General features: G+C 39.5%; 1 protein-coding gene across 1 annotated transcript in view; it reads left to right on the top strand.

Moving 5' to 3' along the window:
* The first annotated feature begins 8,432 nt into the window (after nucleotides 1–8,432).
* The window catches only part of ndrg2 (NDRG family member 2), a 78,037-nt gene continuing 64,790 nt past the window's right edge, over nucleotides 8,433–21,679 (top strand). The window contains exon 1 of the mRNA XM_038291913.1: nucleotides 8,433–8,718. The gene's annotated coding sequence lies outside the window, so the exon portion shown is untranslated. The remainder of the gene's footprint in view (nucleotides 8,719–21,679) is intronic.

Raw genomic sequence — 21,679 nt, forward strand, 5'->3', positions numbered from 1 at the left:
TGAGATGACAACTTGTGAATTGGATAAAAAACTGAATTGCATTCAATAGAATGATGTACCAATATTAAACTAAAGAGCAATGTATTTTTATCCTTTTTTTTTATCTGTTTTACCATTTTTTTATTTTTTATGCAACATCAAAGTATGAGGATTCTCTTCAAAACACATGTTAAAATTCGTCACATTTTTTGAGACCTTATTTTGACGGTTTTAGAAACAGTCCAGTTCTAGCATGCTCTGTCTGGCTCTTGCTAGATTAAGATGCTGTTATATATTGATCAACTTTTTTTTCTTGTTTTCTTGCAAAAAACAAAATGACTGAATTTTGATCAGAAAAATCAGAATAAAAGTTGTTTTAGGGATTTAAAAAAATGTAGAGTAGAATACCTATACAGATGTAAGGTGCCATTTGCTAGACTGTTTGTAATGATTACTTCCTTTGTCCCAAATTATTGCCTATTTCTTATTGGATTATCTCATAGCAATAAGTCAATAAGAAGTTCTCCTGATGTCCTTCCGATAATCAATAGGGGAAAACTTCCTTTTGGTGAAGAGTGCTATAAAATCTGAAGGACGGATTAAACAACCAGTCTGTAGGTACTGCTTTGAGTCCATATGTTTACCGGTAAGAGCTGAAAAACTCAAACTATGGGAAAAAAACAGATAAAACTAGGACAACCCCTTTTCTGTAGCTTTGTGTAAAAAAAGAGAGAAGTAGATTAAAAAACTGATTTCATTTAGGAAAAAAAAAGAAACATCTGCTTTATATTGTATGTTGCAAGAAGAGAACTTCATTATATCAAGGCAAAATTACTCAATATAATCTATTTGGCTTGTTTTGGTGCTTATTCAGCTCTTGTCTCTATCTGGCACATTTTAAATGTTTCATGCTAGAGGGTGTTACGTCACCTGGAAGCCCCTTAATCCACCCCGGCCGACCCAGCTGTGGAGCCAAGATAAGCAGTGTCCAACTACATATCTGCACACAGAACAGCAGCCGTGAGCACAGATCACTGCATTCACCATGTATGCTTTTAGAGCACCAAGAACTGTGAACAATTGGTTCGCCAAACACAAAGGGCTACTGTTGTTTCTTTACTTTAACTGGTCTCCATCTTACCTTTGAAAAAGAGATGGGAAGTTTGAGGATATGGCAGAAACTTTAGAGTTTGAAGTTTGAACACAGTCACAGATTTAAACATCTGTCTGTTTGAGGTGGAATAAAAATGCGGCCCACCACAGCCTGACAGCAAGCACGAGCTGCAGGATCGTTATATAAGGTTGGTTTGTGTGAAACGGTAGGAATGTTTAAAACTATGGAAAAATCAACTTAGCCTATGAAGCACATTGAGTTTTCCGCTCCAAATAAGTCTGGAATTATTTAGACAAGCAAATAAAATTTAGAGCGTACACAACTTGTCTATAAAATAACTGCAATTTATTCAGTCTGCAAGAAAATCTTACAACCGCTGCAGTGTTTGTTGGGATTCCTCAAAGGACTATTACATCATGTTTTTTTCCTCTGTAGCTGGCAAACACTTGAAGGAAACAATTGGGTCAGCTAATGGCAAGACGAATATGACTCTTAAATGTGTCATTTGCAAGGAAACTTTGAACCCACGTATGAAACCCCAGAGCCAATGAGTGATGATCTGCCTTTCAGCAGCAGCGCCGCTCATAGATCCAATCCGCAGTAATATTCAGCAGAGACCCAGCTGGGATTACACCCATCATGTTTATGTTTCCCGTTTTGCTACCGCATGGAACAACTCACTGTGGATTTTACTCAGTTTGTTTACCGCTTCAAAGTTATATAACCAAAGGTTTTATGCTGACTTAAGGTAAAGGATCAGTACATTCTGGTTAATGTAGAGCAAATGCACAGCACAATATTTTCTCAAAGCACAGATCCAGTTTATACACAGGATAATCAGATCAATCTAATCATAGATACAGTGTCTATCAGGTTACTCTAAAATGCCCTTAGGTGAGAGTCTTGTGTGAATGGTTGTATATTTCTTTGTTGACCTGTGTTGCAACATGTCCCTGTGACCCTGTGATGGTCCCATGGTCAGCCATCCCACACACAACCACTTTTTCACTTTAAGTTTTAATACACAGTAGCATACATTTATTGGTTTGTTGATTTTTGTTTTGACTATATCAGAAGACATTATCTCCAATTGTAGCATGCACATTTGGTTAACTTTTGTATGTTTCATTTTGTCAAATGCTTAATATTGTTTGTGCTTTCTTTTCTGGTGTTGTGGGAGTACCGTCAACTGGGAGAATGCAAAAGACTTTGGCTGACATACTCGTTGGCTGATTGGGTGGTACCATCTGGAGATCCATTATAGGGGAAGACCATGGACTCCACATTTTTAATATGCTGCATAATCTCTTCTTTTGCTTTTGTGATTTGCTCATTTTGTTAATTTTGTTTAGTGATAATAATTAAATTTTAATCCTTAATCTAACTGTTCAGTTTTTTTGGTAAATTTGTGTAGATCTTCTCCCAACCTCTTCCTCAGCGTGTCAGTTTGGTCGAATCAGCCAGTATTTAAGTCCCCTTTGTTTGCTTTTTTGTCAGGTCAGTTTTGTTTGTGCAGTTAGTCTGAGGTTTTGTTAAGTGTAACTTTGATATTTTGTGCCCTAAGTTAGTCTCTTTATTTGACCTCTTTTAAGGGCCCTGTAATTTTTGTTCTGATGATCGTTACTTTGGGGAAATAAAAAACATTTTTCTTGATAATAACCACTGTGTCCTCGTGCTTGGCTGGCTCGGTCCCTTCACAGACCCTGATGGAAAAAGGTAAAAGATGGATGGATGGTTACATTGTATTTAGTTTTCTATCTAAGGAAAACCAGTTGATTGCATCGACTCATTGAGTAGAGGGCAATCCCTCACACTAAGCATGCCTGTAGCGACAGTGGTGAGGAAAAATTCCCTAACAGGAAATAACCTCCAGCAGAACCAGGCTCAGTGTGAGCGGCCATCTGCCGAGGCCGACTGGGGTTCAAGGAGACAGAGGCAGAGATACAAAAAGCAGCTGTAAACCAGCTCCATGTCCAGGAAACACAGCCAGGCAGACGAGCTCTGAGGCAGCTCCCATGTCAGAGGATGAGGAGAGCACATCCAGCCAGTCACAGCCAGAGATTACCAGGGATAATCTCACATTTCAAAATCAGAGGGAAAAAAAGTACATTATGTAAATATCTCAGAGTTTATTTATTTTTCTCTATATAAATTGGGTTTAAGCTACATAAACACTTTTAAAAATTATTACAAACTCTTTTTACAATAAGAATATGTCTGCAGGTTGAGACTGACTAATTGCACTATATATATAGTGAGCTCCCCTGAGCTCCTTTTCCTGAGTTGCCCTTTGTTCGGGCAAAAGTTCAAAGAATTTAAAAGTTAATGGTAATTTGTCAGAGGTAGCTGAATTACTAAGGTTAAAGAGCTACACAAGTAGAGAAATTATCACAAACCGTTAATAAATAATCCCCATTTTGTTGGGATCCGGAGGTTTGCCCACCAGAGGGAGCCGAGGATCCCTTTCTGAGGGCTTCTGCTGTCTGTTGGGATCTAGAGGCTTGCCCACCAGTGGGCGCCAAGGATCCCTTCCTGAGGGCTTGTGCCTACCTGCAACACCTGTCTTTAATCTCCTCATCAGCCTTGGGCCTACTTAAGGGGGAGGAGACTAACACTCCAATGCCAGAGTGTTTGCCAGTTACGGTTAGCAAGCCTGAGCCAACCTGCCTGTCTGAATCTCTGACTCCCTGATCTGATTTCTCCTTTCTGCTTCCCAGGTTGAACCTGCCTGAAACCAGAAACCCTGAAGAGTTTCTCTGTTGGAAATCTGCCTGTCTGATCTCTGAAGAACCCTGGAGAATCATTCCTGTCTAAGACCTGCCTGCCCGCTCTCTGAAGAATCTGGAAGGGAAACTCAAATCTGTGATCTGCAAACACTCAAACCAAGCTCTGCCTCCGCCAAGCCCTCAGCCTGCTGACAGCCTCTGGTCCCTCAAGGTTCCCCCCCTCAGCCGCTCAGCTCAAACTCCAGAACAGGTACTGCCCTGCTCACTCACATCCTGCAAATTACCTGGACATCCACTAACTCCTCTGTCCCCCTCTGCAGTGAACCCACTCGTGACCAGTCCTGGATCTGATTAACCCCTGGATGTGTTTATTCCTTGTACAGAATTATTTCAATAAACCTTTGAACTTTTCTCCAGCCTCAGTGTGTTCTGCATGTGGGTTAGGAACCTTAAGCCAAACATGACACATTTGGACCATCATGAGTTCAGCAAAGACAGGAGATTAAGAAGTTAAACTGACTTTTGACTTTTTAAGTCAGTCTATTAACAATGACTTTGTTTTCTTCTCTTCCTATTCATTAAATGCTGTTTTCCTCTCAATCTTTTTTTTTATTCCTTTTATGCGTTCTCATGCTTTGTAATCATTTTCATTTATTACGTTTAAACGATGAATTTTCTTAAAGACCAAATCATGGACTTTAAGTTTTTTCTAAAATGACACTGTCATGGTCTAAAGAGACAACATGATGCCTTTATGTTGTCACATGGTTTTAGTTTCCATCTCCGTTCAAATTAATTTTATTAAAGAGAAATAAAGGCTCATAACTTTTTAACCTATATATATTTTTTTAGATTAACCTTTCAAGAAGCAGAAAATCTCTTAGGACAGAAGTCAAGCTTGTTTATCTTGCATCACTGTTAGTACACTGAGGACGACACGGCCCACCAACTGAAAATGGCTTCCTGAAAGAGATAATCAGAGGCTCTGGGGGGACAGACCCTGTAGGGACAGCTTGGAGCTTTTTCTACTTCAGTCGAAAAAAACAATAATTTTACTTTTGATAGCTGTGACATGAACCTGTACTTAATGATAAAACTCTACCCACTAATTATCTTGTGCTATCTAAGTATTCTCTATTATACAAGTAATAAACACATCTCATAAAAAATAAAGGAAGAACAAAGTAATATTGAGTGTGAAATTATGCTAAGACAAAGATATGAAACATTGGTTATAGCAGTTAAGTTTGCCTCGTCTTTACCCAGTTTAATCTTTGGCCTCCCACTGAAGTCTGGCTGAAGATAAAAGCTCTGATGGAGCTCTTGATCTGGCACTTTCTAAGAATCTCCACATCAGGATTGTTTTTGTCCGCAGGACTGATCAAAGTCATTTAATAATTGTCCCAGTCCAGCACTGCATAGAAACAGATAATAGCAATAAATATGTGTGAATTTTGATCAGGTTGTAATAGATCATACAGGAATAAAATCATTTCCAACTTTAGTATTAGTGAGTACTCAAGTTGTGGATGCAGATCCTCTTTTTAGTTAAAAGATACTTAGTTTTTTACAAACTGCAGGTCCAATAAATTTAGTTAATTTATTTTTATTTATTTTTTTTATTTACCATGCTTCATGTTGTAGCTCAAAGTCTGTATCTGTAGATAAAAATGATGGTTCCAAATCTTGAATTTTATATGTCACATTTATCTTTTCTTTTTTTTTTTGTTTTACAGTAAAAACTTGTAAGTACCAGTTTATTATTTATTTCCTAGTTTGTGTAAATGCAGGGTATAATTCCTTTTAGATTTCACATTCTTCTCCAGCATGGTTACACATTAGAATTCATGACGGTGCAGCAAAGTGTGCCAAAACCATGACACTTCCAACTCTATGCTTCACAGCTGGTACAGTATGAAAAGTTGAAGCAGTTTTGGGTTTCTGGCAGCTTTTTTAATCTCACCATGGTGATTACTCTCTAAACCAAGGTATAGATATTTTATTTCCGAGTGGATCATCTAAATAAGTGGTCCTCCTAATTGTCAGTCATTCTGGTAATATGTTTACGTAAAGCCCTCCTATGTGCTTGCTTTGCTTGGCTACTTTGCTACCTTCTTCTGGCCAATGCGCAATTTCAAGCATATGTCATTAAATTCACCTTTTTCTCTGAGATTCTTTGAAAATGGCCGAAGGTCGTAAGAGAAAAAGTGTCTAAGAAATGTATGAGAGGAAAAGAAAGGTGTCAGAGGTGGCAGATATATCCCAGAATGCTTTGCGCAGAGAGCTCTTCTAGCTATGTATTATGGGATTTGCTGTCACGGCAGCCTACTGTCACCATAGGCTGTCGTTATTTGACAGCAGTGAGTAATAACAAAGATGGCGCAGGCACTGTGCAATGTAGGGGGAGTTATGTGACCAACGGGGACAATAAAGCAGTGATCATCTGTCCGAAGGGTCAGTTACGGTGTGGGAATGGCGGACTAGTGGTTAGGGCATAGGGCTTGGAATCCTGAAGTTGTGAGTTCGGAACCTACTTCCACGGACTGCCACTCTGGCTCTCTGAGTTAAGGACTGGTTATCCTCCCACAGCAGTGTGTCACAGTGAGCTTGTCGCAGATATTTTTGATTTATGCCCAATATTGAAGCGTGGTCTGTGCTATGTTATTCCACGCCACAACGCAAGAGGACCAATCATAGCTGTGGGTCTTGATACGGCCGAGGCGATGAGGAAGTGGTGGCAAGTTTGTGTGACAACAGAGGAACATGAGGAAGAAAAGATCCAGGTGGAAAAAGGGGTCCCAGCGTTTTTGCGCACCTCGCTCTTCTAACTGGTCCATCTTCAAGAATCATTTTCCATAATGGTGGTCATACTGTAAGAGCCAAATAATCAAAATAAGCAATTACTGATGTGGCAGCAGCACACAGCTTTGACACCTGGGTGGTGGGTGTGTCTAAGGTGGGCGTGAGTGTCACTAAGGTATGAATGGGAGTCATACTGGCGCACTGAATTTTGTATGTATGAGGAAGCCGGTGGTGGTCATAATTTCTGTTGACCGTGCTATGTTGTCGCTTTATTATTGGCATCATAGTATGGTTTAGCCTGGTCAGTATGTGTCAGTCAATGTAAAGTCTGGATAATGATGGTCAAATGAAATAAGTCGATGACTGCAATTACAAGAAGCGGCTTGGAGTCTTTGAAGCACGTGTCAGTTGATGAAATCACTACGTTAATCCAGTGTGGCCCTCTACAACAGCGGTCCCCAACCACCGGGCCGCGGACCGGTACTGGTCCGTGGGTCCAACAAAAAAAAAAAAAAAAAAAATATATATATATATATATATATATATATATATATGTACATATATATATATAATTTATGGACGATCAGAGTCTGAGTGATGTTTTATTTTGAAAAATATAGAAAATTGCGGTATTCTCTCCCAATTACATCAGTCGGTGCATCTGTGCCTCCTGACACAGGTTAATTCAGTTCAAGACTCATCCTATCAGATCCTCTCATTTTCTCCGATTACACCTAGATGGGACCGGCTTGTTGTTTTATTTTTATGCTGTTTGTATTTGATTTTATGCCAGTCGTATCATTTTACTTGATCGTCTGTCCTCCTCCTCAGAGTTCATTTATTCATTGGGGGGAGTGGTGGCCTAGTGGTTAGGGCATAGGGCTTGGAATCCTGAGGTTGTGAGTTGAAACCCCACTCCAGTCCCAAACTGCTAACTGAGCAAGGACACTTAAAGATCAGCTTAACCCTCCTTCCTCGCAGGAGCAGGTACAGGGTTGTGTTTGTGCATTTTTTATAAAGTGGAGATGGCAGATTTTTTTTTTTTATTTGAAGATCCTCCACAATACCTTTAAATTCTGAGGATGGGATATGTGTGCGGGATGTTAGTAAATCAATTTGAACCAACTTGAAGCTGCAAGGAGGGGTGGTTGTAACATATTTATAAAAAAGAAAGCACAGGGTGTATTAGCTGTATTTTTTTAAACGAATGTATGATATAAAGTAAACGTTTATAATGTGCTGCCATTGAATCAGAATTAAATACTGACAAATAAAAAACAATGTTTGCACTATTTTCTTTTTCATTATAATGATTAAGTATTAACAGCTTCCTAATATTTTGATGTGAACATCTGTAATGTTGATATTGACCCAGGAAAAGCCTTCAGATTAGACACATTCCAGAGGAGTGGATTTAGAGTTGGAGCTGCTGCCTTTATTAGACCCCTCAGTTATAACTAACCTTTTCCATCTCGATCTGAACTCCAGGTGAGTTTGTTTACCTGCCTGCTCAGTCCCAGGCGGGAATGCTCCACCGCTGGGGGAGGTGGGGGTATCTGCTCCGCGAGCTCCACAAGGACGGACTGTACCACCTTCACGGAGAAAAGGAGGGGGGAAATCAGCGAGTGAAGCCAGGCTTTTCCTATCAAAGCTCTATTTTTGTCACTCTGGTCCAACATGTAAACAGTAACACATATTAGAAAATAATTAGAAATGTTTCTGCAGCAGACAAACATACTTTGATCAGTTTTGCTCCTTATTTTAGTGGCAGATAAGTTTGTTTTCTTCCCCCTTTTTTTATGAAATCCGAGGCTCCGTTTTGTCTTCTGATTGACCGCTACATATATGTTTTTCTGGGTGCTGAATTTTCCCTCTGCAGGAAAGAAATAAAGCGACACCAGGAGAGCGAGGAGATAAAGAGGAAAATAAGAGAGGTGGAGGAGAAAGTGTCATTACAGCAGCTTCGCGGGAAAACTGGATTGACAAAAAAAAAAAAAAAAAAAAAGGGATCAAGAAGAAACTGAGCAAGTGGAGAGCGATAGTTGCCATATAATTTCCTGAGACCGTTCATTTTATTGGTTTGCTGCAATTTAAAAGGTATGTTTCTCTTTTCTTTTTTTATTATTATGGATATTAACATATTACCAGGGATTTTTTTTATTGTTTTTTTTTTTCTAAATGTAAATCCTGTTTTGATAGTAAGCAATTTAAAGTAGATGATCCGCTAAAATGTATTTCACTCTCAATATTTATGATGTGTTTACAGAAAGCAGTTTTTTTTTATGAGCGCCTGTTATTGATGCGCACATGTGGCACAGCCAGTGGGCTCTTTGTTGCTCTCTCTCTCCTCCAGCTTTGCTTCAGTAAAGTGGCCGCAGCATGGCAGGATATAGGCCAATATTGACATTTGTTTCTTGCCGCATGAACTTATGTGATAAATGGAAGACCCCTCCTCCTTTTTCCCTCTCCCAGCTCTCCCTCCTCCATTTCTTTTCTTCCAGCCGCATCCCTCCTTTCCTTTGTGCTGTTTAACACTTTATCCCAGCTTGTTTTACGGTTCAGTGCGTTTTATTTACAGCGAGGTTTCTTTTTTTGTTGTTGTTTTCTTCGCCCAACGGGAGGTGCTGAGGGGCAGGCGCCACATTGCCAAATATGTGTCAATGTCAAATGGAGGTGTGTCCCTTGTGCGCGTGTGCGTGTGGGGGGCCCCGTGTTGGGTTGGATGCGAGAGCTGATATTTAAGTGTGTGTTTCACAGGGAGAATGTCTTCCAGTTGCATGTGTTGGCTATCTGGGGCGCGCGGAGCAGAAGCGAGGTGTTTTATTCACATTCAGTAGGAACGCAGCAAGGGAAGCTCGCGCGCTGCTTCTGTGAGTCATACCGCATTTAGAGGCTCGCGCTGCTTTAGTGAAGTGGGGCTCCTGCTGATTGCGTGCACGCGCATACTCACACATCCTTGCAATAAGTAGGAGTTATTTATTTATTTATTTTTAAAGATTCTCAGGGATGGAGAAATGTGGGCTCACGATCACAGGAAATGCACCTGTCTGCATCAGGTGCATTTCCTGTTCTCATGAGCCCAGGTTGAACACAAACAGAGAGGAGGAGAAAGGTCCCTTATTGAGAGGTGTTCTTACAGAGGCCTTCTTTTTCCTTTATTCACATTATAATATATTTTAAAGGGGTCATAGAATGCAAAACCGAGTTTACATTGTCATAGATTAATATTGATCATTCAGTGGGTGAAATGGAGGTTCAGGGAAGCTCACCGTCAACACCTACTTTCTCTGCTAATCTCACAATTCTAAACTTCCAACATAAAACGGGCGAATCCAAACGAAGTCCCGAGATGACCTTAACTCGGGGATGTTGCCTTATTTGGTTCTGGCCTGTACTTTTGTCACGCCCTGAAATTGACATACAGACCAGCCCACTGATTCACTGGCCCAAAGGGGGGGGTTGGTACGAAGTGTCGACTGCTGGGCCGCTGACTGGACCGGACCTCACCAGAGAGCCATGAGCCAACCGTCCTCAGCCGGAGGAGGGGGACTGGGGGCCGGTAAGGCAGGCGGGCAGAAGCACGGAGCCGCACGGTGTCTAGGCTACCGTCACCGGGTCGGGTTTTGTCGCACTGTCTCCCGCTGGCTCGGTGCCCCTCGGGTTCATGGATCATCCAAGGACCTGATGACTTGATTCGAATGCCTGGTGTGTTTCCACTATGTGCTGCACTGTAGTCGACCAAAATCCCAGACGATTTTTTTAGGTTTGAAAAGTAGGACATGTCCGGGAAAAAGAGAACGTCAGGTCACCCTACCATATCAACAATTTGATGTTTCAGTGAGTGAGTGCTTGTTGCTATGATGCGTAAACCACCAATCAGCGCAAAGCTCATCTTAATATTCATGATCACACCATAAAAGGAAGAAAACCTATCATTTCATTCTAGGGCTTTTAACCAGGCTTGCATTAGGGCTCATAGAAGAGCAACTATACCATTTTCAACCCGACCAATGTTACACCCAGTATTCAGAGACCTTAAGGACCGGCACCAAATACCCTATAGAATCATTCTATGACCCCTTTAAGCCTAAAAAACAGAATAAATGAGAGCAAACAAACCTACCCATCAAATAGCACATGTTATTTAGACATTGGTTTTTAGGCCAAATCTGGTCGGTCTGTCATAGTCCAGAAATAGTTGTGGAAAATTAGGCTGTGTTTGGGCAGTCTCATTCTGTCCCACTTTAGTCCAATAATAGGCATTGAAAAGATGTTGCAAACCCAGTTTCAACGTCTTTTCAACGATCTGAAATTTTTTTTCATCTTCACTTTTCAAAAAAATCTAGACAGCCTTTGCATATAAATCATGTTGTCTTTTCAATGTATTTTTAAACTGTTTTGGGGTAGGCTACTTTTACGAACACATGGAATCATCATCAAGCCGGGCACTGTACCATATTTTCAGTCGTTGTACTTAGCTACAACTCAAACTGTACGACCGAAGGGTTTAAAAGTTCACAGTTTACGATGCATGTTGTTACAATGTACGGCGCAACACTCTAATGCGATCTAACAGCTAACACTCTACATCCAAAAACCACACCTCGGACTCAGCGCTGAGAGATTGCGCTGGTTGGACTCGTGAATCTAGAAGAAGAAGAAGAAGAACTCCCTTTTTTGCAAATGCGCAGTGCACAAGGTTCTGGTAAATCGGCTAGTTCATGGTCATGGCTCTGCCTCAACAGCAGGATCTGTCCACGAACACCTTACGGCGCCTGACTGAATTTCAAACATGTTTGATTTTCCCCCAAAGCTTGACACCCCTCGTTATCACCTGTATACTACATGATGCAGGACGCACGATAAGGCTGAAACTCGGCCCGATCCAATACAATCTCGCTTAACTGGATATTCGGCCTGAAAAGGGCAAAATATCCTCCATGTATGACCCACTTTAAAGGGACAGTTCATCAATTTGCATTGGTGGTTCCTTTTTCACTTGTTGCCTTCTATATTTCAGTTCATTTTGAACCAGTATTTTCTTTATTCAATATTTACTAAAGGGCACTTGAACACAGATTTTGGCTCCTGTGACGGCATCTTAGCTTGCGTTTTCATTTCCAGGAGCTCCCTTTAGCAAGTGCTTGGCTACCAAGAGGGCGCTTTAGCCATGTTATGGCTACTGAGAGGACAACCGAGCATGCGTTTTGGTTCACAAGAGGGCACTTATGCACACATTTTGGCTCCCGAAAGCTCACTTTAGTGTTCCTTTTGGCTCCCAGGAAGGCACCTAAACATGTGTTTTGCTCCCGAGAGGGCACTTTAGCACACTTTTTCGAACCTTTGTGCCACAGAAGGAGAAACCCCCCAGATCCCCCCTCCCATGTACTGGCTGATGGTATGGTCTGATCTTCGGCTTGGAACTAAGACCCATTTAATAAAAAACAACCTTTCAGTTTGATGTGGTCCAGTCAGGCATGGAAACCTGCATTTTCCTGGGGCCAAATGTGACTGAATTTACAAAGTGGCTGGTAAATTTCAGCCCACAAGCTAGAGTGGTATTGTTGTAAATCAAACAGATATACAGCTGACACCTATAAGCAATAGTTGACTGTGGAACAAAGGAAAGAAAACTATTTGCAAGTTTGAGACAAGGCACTTTTAACACCATACGTTTCTTACAGATTTGGCTGTCAGTGTTTTAAAGTGTGCATTTCCTGAATGACTGAAGGAAGCGGATACTGTTAAAGCTCTTGGATTGGTTAATATAACTAGAAAAGCATCATATTAATTCAGTCCTTTAACCACTTCGGTCACCAGTGGAGCTGAGTTGACACTAGACTGCTGCACATGTTGTTATTGGTAGAAAATAGTTTAAATAAGTATTATGACATTAGATACCAGTTTCCCCAGAAGGATAACTAGATGAGCCTTGCAGTATATAATTAGAGGTATCATTTTTAACAAATGCACCAATTATATAAAAAAAACTGCAAGATTTATAAACTCTAAATATGCAATGCAAAACTTTGCCCAGATCCTCCTTTTTTACAAAAGGTAAATTCCCATAAAGTGAATTTTTATATCATGATTACCTTGGTCACCTGGTGTAAAATAAGGGAGGACCTATATGACATAATAGAGACAAGGAGAACAGAAGTGATCACTGTGGACCTGCAAAAGTGAATATCAGGGCGATTCTTTCTAAGAATGAGGAAATTAGTTTCATGGTTCCTCTCGGAAGTGGATGTAAATCAGATTTGACCTACCAGCATAAGTCAGTATCAGCCTAATGATTAGGGGTGTGGAAAGAAATAGTTTTGGCAATATATAGTGATTTTTGGCTGCCTGATATAATATCGATCTTTTAGTTCCTAGCATTTTTTTTTTTAAATAAAACATTTTTGCATGAAACTGAGGGAAAATAGGCTAGCTTTGTACCGCCACTCTGGCAGATGGTGCTGTGGAGCCCTTTAGCTGTGTGGTGGAGTGATAGCAAGAAAAATATCGCAATATATGGTGATATGGCAATATGGTGATAATATCGTATTGTGACCCAAGTATCGTGACATGTATTGTATCGCAAAACCCACGCCGATACAGTACTTTCCCCTACTAATGATGTCAAACACCAGAGTCAGAGAAGCTAGAGCTAATAATGCAGGTTTTTGGAACTGTTGATGAGGAATCTGAAACCGTTGTAGATCTTTAGGAAAAAAAACAATTCTGGAAAGAAAAGTATTATCCTCAAAAAGAGTTGTTTTTGCTGAACTTTAAGTAAAGAGTTATAATTTGACTCAGTGTTAATCTTTGTTAGAGAAGAACCAAATATCTGATTCCCAGTAAAGGTTTCTCCATTTTTTGTTTTGATGGATATAAAATCCCATCTGAAAGATATTTTACTGAGAGGTCAACATCCAGAAAAACAATAAGGACAGCTCACATCATTTCATCTTGTGTCAGTTTGGTTTAGCATTTTCTGATTCATGGCTACTAGTTTGTTAATATCCGATTGGATCGGAGAGAACTTGGTTGGTGCATTTTGCAGTGAAGGCACATGTTTTTTCCCTCTTAATAGGGTTTAAATACATTTAAAATTACTTTAATTCCTCATGAACACCGTAAATTATTTTTCTTTTTTGTTTTTTTAACCCTACATGCTGTCCAACACGTTTCCCATCCCTATCTGCTAAAGTCACTATAAACATCCTATTGTTCTTCAACCTTTTCTTTTGCTTCGGAGCTGATTGTGTTAGTGGGAAGACAAAACGTACACTTCAAAACGTTTCTGCTCTTCTAATCTGGTTTATCTATTTAGGTCACAGAGACAAATGCTCCTTCTATACTTTAAGTTTATGATTATTCCACAGATGCTGGATTGCAGCAGATGGACTGTGTAACAATTCCTAAGCATTGAGACATCTTTAATATCAGAAGATAATGTCATGGTTAAATGTCAGGATGACCCTCTAGATTTGAATTAGTTCTGACATGGTTATGGCTTCTTCAAGATAACCTTAACTCCCCATAGCAGTAAAGATCAGCTCAGCAAGCTTTACTCAATATTTCTTTGTTCACATAAAAATTTGTGTCTCTGGAATCAGAGGATGAAAGACACAGATAACTTACAAGTCAGGAAGAGTGGGCTATTTTGTAATGTAAATATTCATACAGACTTTAATGAATATAAAGCTGACACTTCAACAATTATATCAATGTTGTGCTCTTGAAATAAATAAAAAAACTGGTCATTTCACAATTTCTAGGATTTTTGTTTTTGTGCACATTTTTTTCATAGTTTCGCCATATTTAGGGTTCTTTAGGGCCCTGTAACACTTTGACGTTTTAGACAGCGTATGCCGACGTCCCAGAATTTCCTAAAACACGGGAATACGCTAAATATTCTATGTATTTTTTAAATTTTGGGCGAATACATAGCATATTCATAACAAGTCCAGAACTTACGTCGAACGACAGCCTAACTTATGCATAGGGCACGGCAGCGTAATGCCCATGAAATGACGCACTCATGCCAACGTACGTACTGTAAACCCCCTTTTATAACAAAATGCTGCCAATACGGCATTATACAGTAGCTGTAATTTAGGAACATTTTCAGCGGTCATCCGGAACATGTCAAATACGATTAATGTTCGTTGGAGATAAGATCTTGATAAGTTACACATAAGTTATGCTCAAGTTACTCAAAGGTTTTAGATAAGCTAGACACCATGACTTATAAGTAAGTTAAAATTAACGTATGTCAACGATCAAATAACTTACCTGTAACTTATTAGCATACGCTGGGATACGTTTGGGAATTTTGAGACGTACTTGTCGTATTTTAACCTGTGCCAGGGTGTTTCAGTGCGCTCATAACTTATACAAAACATACCCATAACTTATCCAACATAGTCCAGCGTTTTTGCCAGATTTTTCCTATGTCGGGCATACGCTGGTCTAAATCGTCAAGGTGTGACAGGGGCTTTATGAGAACAATCAGCTGAAAGCTGTATCTTTGTAATACATGACAGTGTTGTTATTAAGGTCTCAAGAAGAAAAATGATGTGCTATACCTGACTGTCTAGAAATTGACGGTATGTTCTTTGAGACTCAACATTTTCTCTTTCTCTGCTTCTCTTTTCTCTGAAAGAGAAAATGAGCCCATTGCCACAGAACTGTTGTTATGTTCAACAGACTCACCAGTGAAGGAAGTCCTTTGCAATCCCCCGGACAACACAATATTTTCAGAGTGTTACACTCAGCAGCCCATTTTCAAATTGTGCAATGCAGCAAACCTTTTCCATTTTCACCCATAGAGTGTAGTTGTGTAAACTGGGATTTTAGAAAAAAGTTTCCATAATAACCCCTTTCTGTTTTGCTCAATATCGTAGTTTATTATTGCGCTCTTTGCTAATTTTACAAATATTCCTTGTTTCTTTTTTTTGTTAATATGTGCCTCTCTGTCTGCTTCCCTTTTTCTATATCTTATTTGACCAGCCAATAGTATTTGGCTGTGCAATACAGTTGTACACAATCAATAAAAAGTTGGGAAGCTAAGGGGCTAATCTTCTGGGTTCGATCAGCTTACCATAAATAGTAGCTCCTGCCTCCTGTTCCTATCACCCATCCCTTTACCTTCCACATGGTCAACAGTCAGAACTCTATCCATGCTGAATTCAGACAGCCTTCAGCTTTATGGAAGTCATTACGCAACAGACACCCACATGAATAACGCTGGTCAAACGGGGACTACAGCCTTCGGGGAAAGAATATCAAAGAACAAAAGTTATCTAAGTGTAGTGAACTAATTATTATGGTGACCCCACTTTAACTGTGGCTTAAGTGTTTTTACTTATTTTAGGTGTTTGGATCCAGCCTTAGTCTGTTCTATTTGTCCTTTTCTTTCATTTTAATGTCTTTTTTCCATTTTTTTATTGTTAGTTTAAATCCTTTCTACCCACCATGCTGTTCCCTGCATGATTGTTTAAAGACACAGTTTGTAATTCTTTACTGAAAAATATTGTTGAAATGGCCTTTTTGTTTAACCCTTTAGAACTAAACATAGTTTGCTGGGCAGACTGACACTTCTATAGTTCAGGTGCAATGCATCTATAAGCTTGTAGCCTATTTTCCTGGACTTACTCGGGCTCGGAATTTCCCGCTTTGTTTCTGCGGATGTGACGTCTAATGAGTCCTTGTTGAGTGGTTCCAACCTAGCAAACAGTCATAGCGTTATATTCCAGGTGATTTTTCTCTCAGACATCAACAGCAACTCCATGTAAGGTGAAAAAAGTACAAAAAACCCCAACAAAACTTCGAGCGCAAGCTACATGCTGCAGTTCTGTGTTTCGGCCATTGGTGGCAGTATGATTAGAAAACTCCATCATGGCTTTTAAAATAAACTCTCATCACATCACACGTCTGCTCTGATTCTGGTCCACAGCCACTTTTTTGAATCTCCATTAGGGTTGCAGTTAACGATTATTTTCAAAACGATTATCTATGGATTATTTGTTGAATAATAATGAGATAGCAAAAGGTTCCTTAAAAACGACTTTCTGTGAAATCAGGTGAAACTAAAACTTCTAGATAGGATAGAGCATACTGACAGCCGAAAAAGATTTTTATCTGATATGCAAAATCATGACTTTTTTTTACAACTTTAGTATAGTTACTACTCTGTCCGCTAAAGGCATCTTTTAGATCCCTATACTCCAGTTAACAATTAATTGAATATTAAATTAATTTACGATGATTTCAATAATTGATAAATCATATTTATTCTGATTGTTTCAGTCCTAATCTCTATTACTTTCAGTCACATAACGTTTCAGACCTTGGTAGTGCGAACAACAGTGTTGCCTTTTGCCATCCAGCTCTTTGTAGTGCCACTTCTAAAGCGATGTTACATGAAGCTCACAGAGATGCATCTACTGTATAGCCCCATTGTTTCACTTCAGCTGCAAGCTGAACCTAAAAAAAGATCAAACAATGTTCTAGAGAAGGCAGCAACCAAGATCTCTTCTGTAACTATATTTGGTTAGAAGCAGAGGTTCTTCATCACACCTCCGGTTCTGTAAGTTCATGAAGAAAAGCAGTAATTAAACTGCTCCTGTCCGCTGGCACTGCTTCATAAAACTCTTCATGGGCTGGAATGATTCATCATTAATTGAAATGAGTACTTTTAAATATGCCTTGTGTGGCTCATATCCCCCCGGCCTTTATGCAGGACTGATGTGGGTGTGAGAAAAGCCAGGTGAAAAGTTTTGAGAGCAGTATTATTTAATATATGTTTTTAAAATTTCAGAGTTGACAAAGTTGTCTTTTTGAATGATGAGTGAGAAAATCATTGAGTCACTGAATTTGCGAAGTTTTCCATTAAAAAAAGCAAAATGATTTCAATCCTAACAGAAATGCTGACCAATCACACTCTGTCCGACCAAGTAGGATGAACCTTTTAATCCAAAGGAAGATAATTAAAAACAATCCACTGGACTTTGTTTCCAAGTTTGAAGATGTTTCGCTTCCCATCAAGAAAGCCTTTTCAATTCAAAATGTCAGGAATAGCGTTGAGTTCGAAGTTTTATACAGTAGCCCAACAAAGCTTGGCTTCTTTTGTTAGCCTGCAATGCCCATGTATACCCATGTATGGATTTGGATTGACTATGATCTGGATGACTGAGAACCTTCACCAGCAAGAAGAACCTTTTACAGGCAGTGAAACAGACTGTAGACGTCGCTCTCGTATGTTTGGTTTCTTACTTTATTCCTGAATGGAGTCATACACATCCATCATATTTAGAAATAATCACCGAGCTGAAACACTTAGCCTCTGCCCTGATGCTGCCTCTCTTAGTGTCTGGGACCAATAGTAATCCAACGAGATAAAACTTATTTGCATTACTCCCTGGTGTTACGAAGAAACCGTTTTGTAAGAATATACTAAGAACCCAATTAAGTTATCAAAATAAAGGCATAAATATTATTTTATCAGAGTCTAGAGCTACAGCCATGTTCTATTGCCTCTCCACTGTTGAACTCAGTGGCCTCATTGAACAAATCGGACATCTTTATTGATTCTTGTGACATCATTTGACTTTCCCTGTGTTCATTTTGCACTCAGGGTCAGCAAACTAAAGAGCAGATGGCAACTGTTCCCAAATAGTGTTTTATATGGCAGAAAACAAATTAGCTTCTTCAGGAAGTGCTGAAGACTTACTGCGGTATATTTATTCTGTCACCTTTTCTGTTGACTCACCCAATATTAACATTGACTCCTGTAGTGTTTACTAAACCATCAATGTTTTCTACTGGGAGGCTCAGCCTTTTAGGTGAGTGGATTTTGTCCAGAAGCATAAGACTGTCAAACTTGTTCTGAAATTTAAAGTATATGGGCTGCAACTAACTTGATAATCGATTAATCTGTAGATTATTTTTTTCTTGGATTAATAATCGGATTACGAAAGGTTCCTTAAAGAAGATTTTATACAGAATTAAACCACGGAAACTAAAACTTTTAGACTTGTGGAGTTCTGGATAGAGCATATTGACTTGAGGAAAAGTTGTTTTATGTCTTAAAAGCAAAATATGTATACATCTTTTCACAATTTTGATATAGTTACTGCTCTAATTGGGTTGCTCTGTCAGCTAAAGGCACGTTTTAGAGTCTCTACAATCCAGTTGACAATTAATCGATAACTGCATTAGTTGACGATTTTTTCAGTAATCGATTAATCATGATTAATCAGCTAAATATTTTCAGTCCTTTAAAAAATACAGTTTTATTTTTGAAAAGACTCGCCCCCTCCACTTTATAAAAGAGAAGGATCGCTTATTAAACACATAAGGGAGCATGCACAAGCCCATTTCATCTCATGCATGGTCTGTTTAAAAGTTGCTGCTCTCATCGCTCATACAAGCTTACTTTCCTCGAGAAGATTTGCAATTTTTCCACTTTAGCAGACTCACCACTGGTAAGTGAAAATGGGGACGAGAACGTAGGATGGCCTTATGTAAACGTATCACCAGAATGATTGACAATTAGGAGGACCACTTATTTTGAAAAAAGAACATCCTCCACCATACCTTAAAAGTCGTCAGGAAGCATCTGTTCCAACAGTTGGAGTTCCGAATTCTCTCGAGGGGTGCCTAACTTTACACGAGTAAATAAAGTGAATGTGATTGGTCGTTTATCAAGGGGGCAGGATATTGTGGCGGAAGGTTCGCAAGCAAGTTTGGTTGTGGCCGATGTCTCGGAAGCATCTTGCTAACCAGTTAGCAACTTAGTGCTAGTAGGTTCCCAATGGGACATTACATTGGCACCAAATAGCTCTAAATTAATGACTTAGAAACAACACTGTCAAGGAACGCTATGGACAGCGGAAACATGCAAGAGGAGGAGAGTTTTGTGTCGGAGGTCATGGATGAGTCTCCTTCATTATACATTACATGATTCTTATCTCTTATTTCAAGAGTTGCGTCTATTAGTTGCAACATATGAATCAAGTTGCTATGACCAAAAAAATTTGATTGACAGATGACCGTTGATATATGATTGGCCGAATTTAGGTGTACAAGCTGACGTATAACTAGCTGGCCTGCATAAAATAATGAAAAAAACCCACAGATTTAAAGATAGGATTTTCTAAAATTTTTCTAAATTTCGTACAATATTGTCTCATAAAGACTACATTTATATACATGTTAAAGCCAGAATGTTTTGACATTTAATTATGACTTCCCTACGACTTTAAATAAAGAATTAAATCACAACTCTAGTTCCATTCATTCATCATTTCTGTTACCTACTGAAGTCTCTGTTTCTCTTTTTTCCCCCTAAAGCTTCCAGCATTTCTTCTCATTGTCTTCCTTCTTGAACAACTTGAGCTCTAAAGAGAGTTGTTCTTGGAGCAACCTGGTAGCACTTAGGTAAACTTGGTTTAGCGCAATAACAATACTTTGATTCTAAACACCAGTGGACTTAAGGGCATACAGCATCTTTAAACCTAAACCAATGTTAAGGATGGTATGTTTAGCCAACCATGCATGTTACACATAATGCCACTAAAAACAGACCCAATAACAGGGCAGCTCCTTTATCATTGATTGATAGCCCTGAAGGTAGATTCTACCTTCATCATCAGGCAGTGTTAGCTCTGTTAAATAGATAGCTATCTAGATCTGAAGTGAAGTAAATGGCTATAACTGGAGCTGTGTTGCTTCAGAGGAGGATTAAAGTCCCAAAATATCAGCAGAGTAAATGGTGCCAATGTCTTGTCTGCTTCTGTCGAGGCGTGTAGACACTCATGCCATTTCTGCTGGGGTGCCTGGAATGCCAGCTGTTGCACATACACAGCAACCCCCCCAGTGTGATACTCGTCTGTGTAGTTAGGATTTGGGTTTTGACTGAACACAGAGCACAAGTGGTCTGTAGTTCAGTGAATGATGGCGTTCCAGTGATGAGGCTGCCATGGAGTGGCTTTAATTTCCTCTTAAGAGTTAAGTTTTGTTTACAGAAATGTAGATCTTCTGTGCAGGCAGGATGTCATCTCTACAGAATGTTTCATTTCTGGATATCATGTCTTATTAAGTCTGTATCGACAGCTTTCGTTGCCGATGAACTTTTTTGTCTCATTTCTGTCACAAGTTATTTCTAAATGTGCTGATGGTTAGGGAGATTTATTCCTTTATCCATGGAAATCTGGACCAAGTGACAATTAGCCCTGTTAAAAATCAATGATCCTGATATAATCAGTTATCTTCAATAAATGAGATTATTCCTGTGATTATTCATCTGAATAAGGAGTCTGTGAAGAGTAGGTTACATTTCCTGCACTGCTTCCTTGTTTCCAGCCAAAGTAATCTTACTTGTTCGAAACGCAGACACGACATGCATTTTTTATGTTTCTGTATTGATTTCCTACAAAAGGCTGCAAAAAGATATGTATGCTCTTATTCAGACGTTCAGGAGCATTATTGGTAATAAAATGAACTTAGGCATTGAATTCTTTTTTATTGATGTGAAAAGGAAATAACCTTCAGCTAGACACAGACAGAAAGCAGTATTTAACAACTGTCAGATTGCAAGAACTGACGTTAGATACATCTAGGAGCTTGTATTCTTTCAAACCAATACAAGCTTTTGTTTTTCTGGCAGAAATAAACCATTTCAAATACTTTATTGTACGCGCCGCAATCAACGCTTTAAATCAACCTAGGAAACCAGTCTTCAATTCATTTCAGTTTATTTATATAGCACCAAGGCACTACAATCAGATCAAAGTTTTCTATCTAAGGAAGAGCGGGTGATTGCATTGACTCATTGACTCGAAGGCAATCCCTCACACTAAGCATGCTTGAAGCGACAGTAGAGAGGAAAAACTCCCTTTTAACAGGAAGAAACCTCCAGCAGAACCAGGCTCAGTGTGAGCGGCCATCTGCTGAGGCCGACTGGGGTTAAAGGAGACAGAAGCAGAGATACAAAAAGCAGCTGTAAAAGGCGGCTCTTTCCAGGAAACACACAGCCAGGCAGACGAGCCCCAAGCCAGCTCCCATG

The sequence above is a fragment of the Cyprinodon tularosa genome, unplaced genomic scaffold (genome assembly GCF_016077235.1).
Source record: "Cyprinodon tularosa strain WSP-4 unplaced genomic scaffold, ASM1607723v1 ctg1083, whole genome shotgun sequence".
In the NCBI taxonomy this organism is placed as follows: domain Eukaryota; kingdom Metazoa; phylum Chordata; class Actinopteri; order Cyprinodontiformes; family Cyprinodontidae; genus Cyprinodon; species Cyprinodon tularosa.